This window comes from Vanessa cardui, chromosome 8, assembly GCF_905220365.1.
Source record: "Vanessa cardui chromosome 8, ilVanCard2.1, whole genome shotgun sequence".
Lineage (NCBI taxonomy): Eukaryota > Metazoa > Arthropoda > Insecta > Lepidoptera > Nymphalidae > Vanessa > Vanessa cardui.
In genome coordinates this window covers 7,402,255-7,411,182 of record NC_061130.1, presented here as the reverse complement: position 1 = coordinate 7,411,182, position 8,928 = coordinate 7,402,255, and positions in this window count along the sequence as shown.

The following is an 8,928-nucleotide window of genomic DNA, read 5'->3' as shown; positions in this document are numbered from 1 at the left end:
CAAAGGAAACTTGCGAATAAAGCAAAAATAGACTTTCAAAAATGCGGATTTAATACGTCACGCGGCGTAAATTACAAGGATCCCTCGAAAGAGCTGTAATCGAACTCAGCAAAAAACTTTGAAAAAGACCAACTATATTTCGTACATCATATGACATCACATCACATACACAAAATTTGATTAAAGATAGTAAGAAATTCTGCCCCATATCGCACCCTAACTGCGAGCCGTATAGGAGTTCCATCACTACATAGTATAAAACAAAGTCGCTTTCTCTGTCCCTATATCTTTAAATCTACGAAACGGATTTTGATGCGGTTTTTTTTAAAAGATAGTGTGATTCAAGGGGAAGGTTTGTGTATATAAAACATGAACAATATAGTAAAGAAACACTGATAATTTTAGAAGTTTGCGATGTGATGTCGTATATAAACAAATTCTGTAGTATATTTAGTATCAGTATTGCACCAGTGCGAAGCCGGGGTGGGTAGCTAGTTGATTATAATATTCGACTATGATAATTACATAAACATAACCACATTACGGAAGGTGACTCAAATATCCAAATAACCTATAAATAAAAGATTCGACCGAGTATCGCTAACGTGCTCCTCAGAATTGTTCCGTTCCCTTCCGTTCCGTTACTTTGTCATGGATCCTGTGCTCAGAACCTTACCAAACTTTCACCAAATTACCCTTGAAGTATATATTTTATAATAAAAAAAGAATTATCAAAATTGGTTAACGTGATTTTCAGTTATTCACCTATTAGTCGCGCATATACATAATGCAAATTTAAGACTTATGTCGTTTTCACATGGATACCATCATCGGAAAAAAAAATAAAAAAATGGGACCCCACGGGAAGCACTACCTTTCAAACAAAAAAAAAATTATCAAAATCGGTCCACCCAGTGAAAAGTTATGAGGTAACAAACATAAAAAAAAAAAAAAAAAAAAAAAAAATACAGACGAATTGATAACCTCCTCCTTTTGGAAGTCGGTTGAAAATTGGTGGACACACTACTCGACCACGGAGGTCGTCGTATATGTATAGAATCATATATGTTTATATAGAATGATGATTTGTGGTGCTTGCTTAGAGTAGGACATGGTCTTCTTTTAATATCCAAACTGATCTGTTGTTTATCCATCGAACTAGAACAGGTCTTCATATTGTATTCCTTTTCGTTTTTAACACAATTTCATAAATATACTATTAATATAATAAATGAAGTATGTAGACGAACGATTTACAGAATTATTGTACAGAACGAGCGGCAGTTCGCGTCTGATATTCGTCGCAGATTTAATTTGAGATTGCGCCACCAGTGCCTGTGTGAGTAAGTAAGGATGTGTGTGTAAGTTTTACGCATACGTACGTACCTGAATTCGATTTAAACTTTGTCTGCTCATATTTGGACTTTATGTTTCCTTTGCCATTTATTTCGAATATTATAACAATAATATTTTGAAGAAGTATGAGATATACAACTTACATATTAGATTTGAAGGTCGAAAGCCACAATAAACATTCCTAAGGCCTAAAAAAATGTAGCAATATCAAATATTGTCTTTTACATTTTGATATTCGAACCGATACTTTTATAAATAAGAAGAGATTACTAGATATGCGTGTAATTCTCCACATGCAACTTTGCCAATTCAAAAGTTCAAATTTGTAAAAAATACTAATAACATAAAAAGCCATCTTTCATATAATATAGTACATAATAGGAACGTAAGTATGTACTGATGTATTAGACATATAGGTGCAATATCGTCAGTGCACTACTTGTAGTCATCACAATATCCATTTATTTCCAATTACTGGTTAAACTTTAGTAAAAAAATACTCAGCAAAACACCGATATATATTTCTTAGTAGTCACGTTAGCAAGCCAGCCCCGTAATTAAGGAAAATGCATAACATAATAAGGTAACCCCCAGCTGGAGAGAAACCCAGACTGACGTGAACAAAGCGCTGACATCATATACAATTGGTAAGTAAGCAAATGAGGAATTCATTAAATAATTTTGAATTACAGCTTTACAATTGTTTTACAAATAGATATGAAAACTTTTCTCTTTTCCTTTAGCTTGAATTTCATCTTCTAATTATTGTACGCTCGTATTCGGCTTTCATCAAAAGCCGAATTTGATACTGAGAAGTTACAAAAAATAAATAAATGTACCCTTGCTTTCATTAGGGGCTCTTAGTCTAACTCTTTAAAAAAATAAAATATTATTGGGTTCAGGAATATGCTGTTAATGCTATACAGGACGTTCAGGACAGATCGAGATCTGAATATTTTTTTAATATATTTTTATTTTAGCCTAAAGCATATTCAGATTTTTATTCGCATATAACATTTATATGTTCCGATGTCAGACATGATTGTCATGATTGTTTGACAAAAAACGAATGACAGAATATGATTATTTTAGAAAATAGAAGGATTGTGTATTCAAATTTGTAAAAATATATGTAGTTAAGTGAATATAATTTACTATATTAATAATATTCTTGCTAGCCAATAGTGATCGCTATCGCCGATACATACTGGCTGGAAAATACTATATGCTTAGTACTGTTGTGGTAAAAACAATGATTAGTATGGTACCTAAAAGCATATAACACAACAACTATGTAGGTACAATGTGTGAAGGGGATGAAAATTTTAATAATAGAGCACAGGTATCATTATCGGTCTACCAAAAGTGGTGATAATCAATAACATGTCTCCGACGTCTATTCGAAATCATATTTCAATAAAAACCACGTTTAGTCAGTTAGTTAGCTTCTGATTGTCAAAGTACACTGAAGTATGGTTCGAAGAAACTCAGCGAGAATGTTGGTTTTGCTACATGCATATTTTGTTTAAAATGATTTTTGCTTATTTGCTTAAAAGCCTGGAGCGGTTTGTTTCTTTTTCAAGATGTGTTGTCACAAAATTTATTCAACTTTTAATAACCTTGTGTCAACATTAACTCATGTAACATAATCAAAATTTGTTACTATTTGTATCATAAGTATATCCAGCATAGTATATGGCTGAAAAGTTTGTTTGTGTAAAAGCGAGTCACTAGTTTTAGTACATAAATACTGTTTGCTTTACTTATTGGCATAGCATAGCATAGCATTAATTGAGAAAGATGAAAGGCTATCACGTAAGACCCAAGGGGTGGTACAGTAATATTTGAAGCAGACAAAACTGCATGCAGCAACTAATTTATACAAATGTTATAAAGAGATTAATTTCTTCATTGACATTAAAATTAATCACCAAAAAGCAAATGGGCTGTAAAAAGTTTAGTTTCCAGTTGGTTTATAATGTTGAAATATATTTATATTTAACAAAACAATTTAAAAAAATATATATTTATATATTTTAATTTACTTAATTTCATTTTGAGAAAACATACTCGAGGAATAGCATAAAAGAATATTACTTTCCTTATAGAGCAAATAGCCACAATAAACAATGTACCTAAGTAAATATTAGCCCAGGTATGCGGGTAGTGGTACGTTGTTAATAAGGTCTTGTGTATTTTCAGGCACATTACGGCCCCCTGAAGCATGAACGTCGAGGGTTTCATAAAATATAATAAGTCTAGCATAATGAGAACAAGTCAACATTATAAAACTTTTCTATAACGGTTATACTGGAGTATAAAGTTTTTCAATAGAGCAGCTTTTTTTTCAATTACAGACAATGTTAAAATTCATAAATGGAATAAAATAATTTTGTATTTTTATGATGTGGATATCATAGTACATTGCTGATAATCAAGATTGGTACTCGTTTGTTACTTAATTAAGAAACGTGAAAAACAAATTGCGTCCATAACCACATCGTATAAAAATGTTTTCATTTGTTATTCGGGTGAAATGTGTAGCAATATATTTATCTTATCACATGTTTTTACGTATACATTATTAACTTGTTACAATAACAAGTTAATCTCCATCGATCCGTATAAGTCAGCTCATTATTTTCCCTTATCACAGTTACATATGGAGATAAAAGCTGGGGGTTATTCTTGTAGATGACATTTTATGTTTCCAGAATAGGGAAATAACGAACTCATAAATGGAATTCGGACGATAAACAAACCGTAGCTTCGAGATAAAGTCTGCGCTGTAATAGGACTAAGAGTATTATATCTTGCCCATACATTTACGAGATTAACATGTGATCAATAACTCTCTTGGTATACTTAATGAAAATAAAACATATGACAGTATTAGCATATTAATCCGTTTTACACATGATGACGTATAAACTAAATTCTATTTTTACAATCATAAGCTATTTATACCTACACTTAAGAGAATGTGTGTTTGTTACACACATTCTCAGTACAGTCAGTACCAACTTTTTCTGTATTATTTAGTACACATAAGAAAAATCAGGCTCAGTTAAACATATTAAATTCCCCGTATTATAAAATTAATTCTTGTTATAAACGCGGTCATAACTTTTTTCAGTCAGTGCGTGACCATGGAAGATGAAACTCTGTCGAAACGTCGGGCAAAATAAAAAATATATGAGTGAGGTTAAGGGCCGAATAATATTTATAATATACTAGCGATCTGCCGCGGTTACACAGTTGAGAAATTTATTAATAAAGAAAATAAGTTTGTTAATCAAGAATATATTATAATATAATTAAGTAGGTATATTACTTTATTATAAAACGTACATTTATTTATTAGTTGATATTATAATATATGAGAAATATAGGCATAAAATTGGTATGAATCGTAATTTTGAAAAATGTGATACAGATCCGATTTTATTTCACAGAAAATAGATTATAAGGAAGTATGCAACCAATCCATACAAACTTGACCTGGTCTGGTTACGAATAGACATCCAAAAGCAACTTGTGTATAATTATTTTATATTAAGGTACTATTTTTCCGTTATTTTGTTTATTTTTTGTTGCATTAAAGTACCATATCCAGATACATAAAACACTAAAAGCATATGTGATTCTATCAATGAAGTTGAATTGGTTGTTATTTGTTTGAAATGAAATGAAAATGTAATAATAAATATGAAATGTGGTCATCTTTATATGTATAAAATGAATATATCATTAAGGCGAAATTGATTGGTCGAAAATGAGGAAAGCCAGGGATAACTGTATTACTTAGATCATTATGTAAGCAAACAACAGATTTGATAAAGGATATCCAAATACGTTATAAAACACCACAAGGTAAATATTCGCAATAAACGTCACAATGTCACATGAGTGGATGATATGCTTATGACATGACAGGTATAAAAGTCCTGTTATTTGTTTGATGAAAATTTTACCTTCTTCTGTCCTTTCTATTAATTTATCAACATTTCATAGTCTAAATATAAAAAAGAAAAAATGTGATCACCATTACAGTATATCGTTATAAGAAATACTAGGTACTGTTCCCGTAAAGTTAACCTTTTCCAAATTGAACATAAATTAAATGACAAATCTTTTAGTTTTAAATATTTATTCAAATGCTGTATAAACATCATTATATATTTACATTTATATTTTCAGTAATTGAAACTACCAAGGTCAAAACCATCCATTACGCGTTGCACAATATTTTTTTGTTGCACTAAATTAGAAATTCGTCGATTTATCTTAAAGTACTAGATCGAATGCTATAGTATACACAATTTTAATATATATTAAGTTTTCACGATAATTATTATATTTATTTGAATAAGAGTTATTAATCAATTGTATACTGAAGACCATTGTAAGTACGAAAAAATGTACTATATTGTTTGGGTGTATATATTAAGATTTATTCACTTAATATTAATTACAAAAAAAGAAAATCAAAAGAGACAATAATAAAAAAAATTGAATCTTTTCTTAAGAATAACATTAAATTGGTATGATAACCATTAACCATGGAGAATCGCGATGGCGTTAAAACATCCGAATTATCTGAAGGCTGCTTGTGGGAATTTGTACCCATGTACGATGTACATGTAGTAAGTACTACGTAAGCACCTTTGAATTGTCATGTGTTTATAATTAATGCGAAAAAATATAATAGTAGCTGTTGTGAGGAAATCAAACATCTTTACGTATTCAGAAACGGTTGACTGAACAGGCAGTAAAGTTTGCTCCAACCACGTTACCTGTGTGCAGGTTTCATGTAGAATTTTAATATGCTCGGCAGCAAACAGTATACTGAATTGCAGGAATGTAAACTATTATACTCGCTAGATTTAGGGAGCCTTTGACTTTGCATCTCAAAGCCACGAGTAATCACGTAAGTGAATGTATCGAATGCCAGCGTAATTGAAAAATGTAATGAAATTAATAAGCTAACCTATGTACGTCTCATCTATAATATAATATATAAATATTTTTAATAGACAAAGATTTTCTTTGCTTTTTGTTTATGGGGTAGGTTAGGTTAGGTTATTCCTTAAATCGTCAATGCGCCACTAACCTTGGGAACTGAGATATTATGTCCCTTGTGCCTGTAGTTACACTGGCTCACTCACCCTTCAAACACAACGGAACGGAACACGGAACACAACAATACTGAGTACTGTTGTTTGAAATTGAACTTAAGTTGGAGATCTACGGCGAATAGAATACTTATTTAAATAAATAAAAAGGTGCGTTTACTTTTACACGCGGGAGAAATTCATATTAAAATGACATGCATATAACTATTTGCAATTAAATAATAATTTTTATATTAATAATAAAATTAAAATGATTATTTACTTCAATCTTTTGTCCATAAGACCAAAATAAATAAACTTCAATAGTATATATGTATTGGATTTTATATTGGATTTATACGCTTTCATCGCGGTCATACAATAATATAAATATATTTAATTTAATAAGAATATTGTGGACGGATATAAAAGAGTTTAAAAAATATATTAGAGTATTATATATAAGACACATATTAGAATTACATTTTATTACGATTATAATTCCATAGCTCATAACTAAAATATATGCAGCAGGAAAACTATCTCACTTTGGGTGAGTATTTCTTACCGCCTGTAGATCATTCAGATTAATTCCATAAGGAAAATTCATCTTAAACGCTCCCTTGGGCGACAGGCCTCGTTCGTGTTCTTATATTACCCGCAACTCTTTTTAGTATCATATAAAATAAAACATTTCCAAAATTAAATAAATATTAAGTTCACGTAAGTGGATCCAGCGGGTAAAGTATTAGATGAAATCTAAATATATCCGTTGGACCAAGTATTTACTTAGTACTTGCCTCGATGGATAGATTCGATTCGTTGGAATATTATTAGCAATGTCTAAGGGACGTTCTATATTAAGGTTAAATTCATTCAATAGCAATGGAGAAACTTTTGTTATAAGTAAAGTAAAGTAATGTAACATCCTGTAAATTTCCTACTGCTGGGCTTAGACCTCCTCTCCCGTTAAGGAGAGGGGTTTGGAACATATTAATTATTGCTATAAGTAATATATGTTTCTGATTCGTACGTCATTTTGTAAAATAAGCGCAGTTTTTGTATTGTAATAATTTTAATATAAGTGGTTTAATCGGATTCCAATATCTTTGTATCTTTAAATATATATAATAAACGTCACTATCGAATGTTAATGTACACCGAGTAAAGGGTAAAAAAGAAAATAGTTTGATATATTGATAAGACTATTTAACAATTGACTGTTAAAAAAGTAATAGGGTAATCAATTATCAAATGTCTATTTTTAAAATTTAAATAAACTATACGAACTAATTATCTATATTAATAATATAAATGTAAAAGTAACTATGTTTGTTTGTCTGTCGATCTTTCATGACAAAACCGCTGCGCCGAATTTGAACAAATTTCTTATGAAGCAAACTTGAACTCAAAGAAAGGTCAAAGCTACTTTTTTGCCAAATATATTTCAACCACCTCCTCAAAAATGAGAACGAAGCTGCGGGCGACTACTAGTATACTATACACAACTGTATGAAAGGTGTTCCACGGGAATAACATTCAGGTACGCATCGCTATAGAGCCTAATCTAATTGAGGAAGTATTGAGGTCATAATGGCTGTCAATGTTCCTTATCAACTATACATATGTAGATTACTAGACATACTACAAATATCAGCACATGTAAACGACCCGGCTTTTCTAAGGCCTATACCTCGTTCCATCCTTATCAATTTTGGATAAGGATGTCGACGTGATATCTCCAATTAAAAATTTCGAGACTGTTTCCAACAAGTTAGATAAGAGGCCTCGCCTCATAAAACTTCATAATATTCAATGTTTTACTTAACAAGCGTACCAACTCTCCTGTCGCCGTTATAACGTAGGTATTCTGTTTCTTAGCAATATTTTAATTGTGCCATGTTTTCAAAGCAAATCACTCTTATAACATAATAAATTAAATAATTATAATATATGTTTGGTAGATTTTTGTGTTAAAAATCTCATATGCGTATGTTTCGATATCCTCGATTCACTTCAGACATATTTTTCCAATCCTACAGTAAAAGTTATTATTTTGTTAACCCAACTTACGCTAAATGCTTAGAAGATAAGTCCATTATTAATCACTTGTAAAGACTTTGACTTTAGTTTAGTAGAAGTATTCTCTGTCAAACAAAGTCTAGCTAGTTAACGGACTCGAAAAAAGTCAATAAAGGCAAAAGTCTCAAGTCTCTACAAAAATATAAGGCCGTTCATAAAGACTTAAGAAAAAAAATTTGAGTGTCTTTTGGGTGGGTATTATTTATCTATTAATCTACCGGCAAACATAATTCTGTATTCCGCAGTGTAATAACAGGTACAAGGTACATAACATTTAAGATGCCATTGTTCGCAGTGCATTCACGATGTAAGGTAATACATGTGGCAAATACCTTACTATTGTTGTGTTCTAATTTAAAGAGTGAGTGAGTCAGTG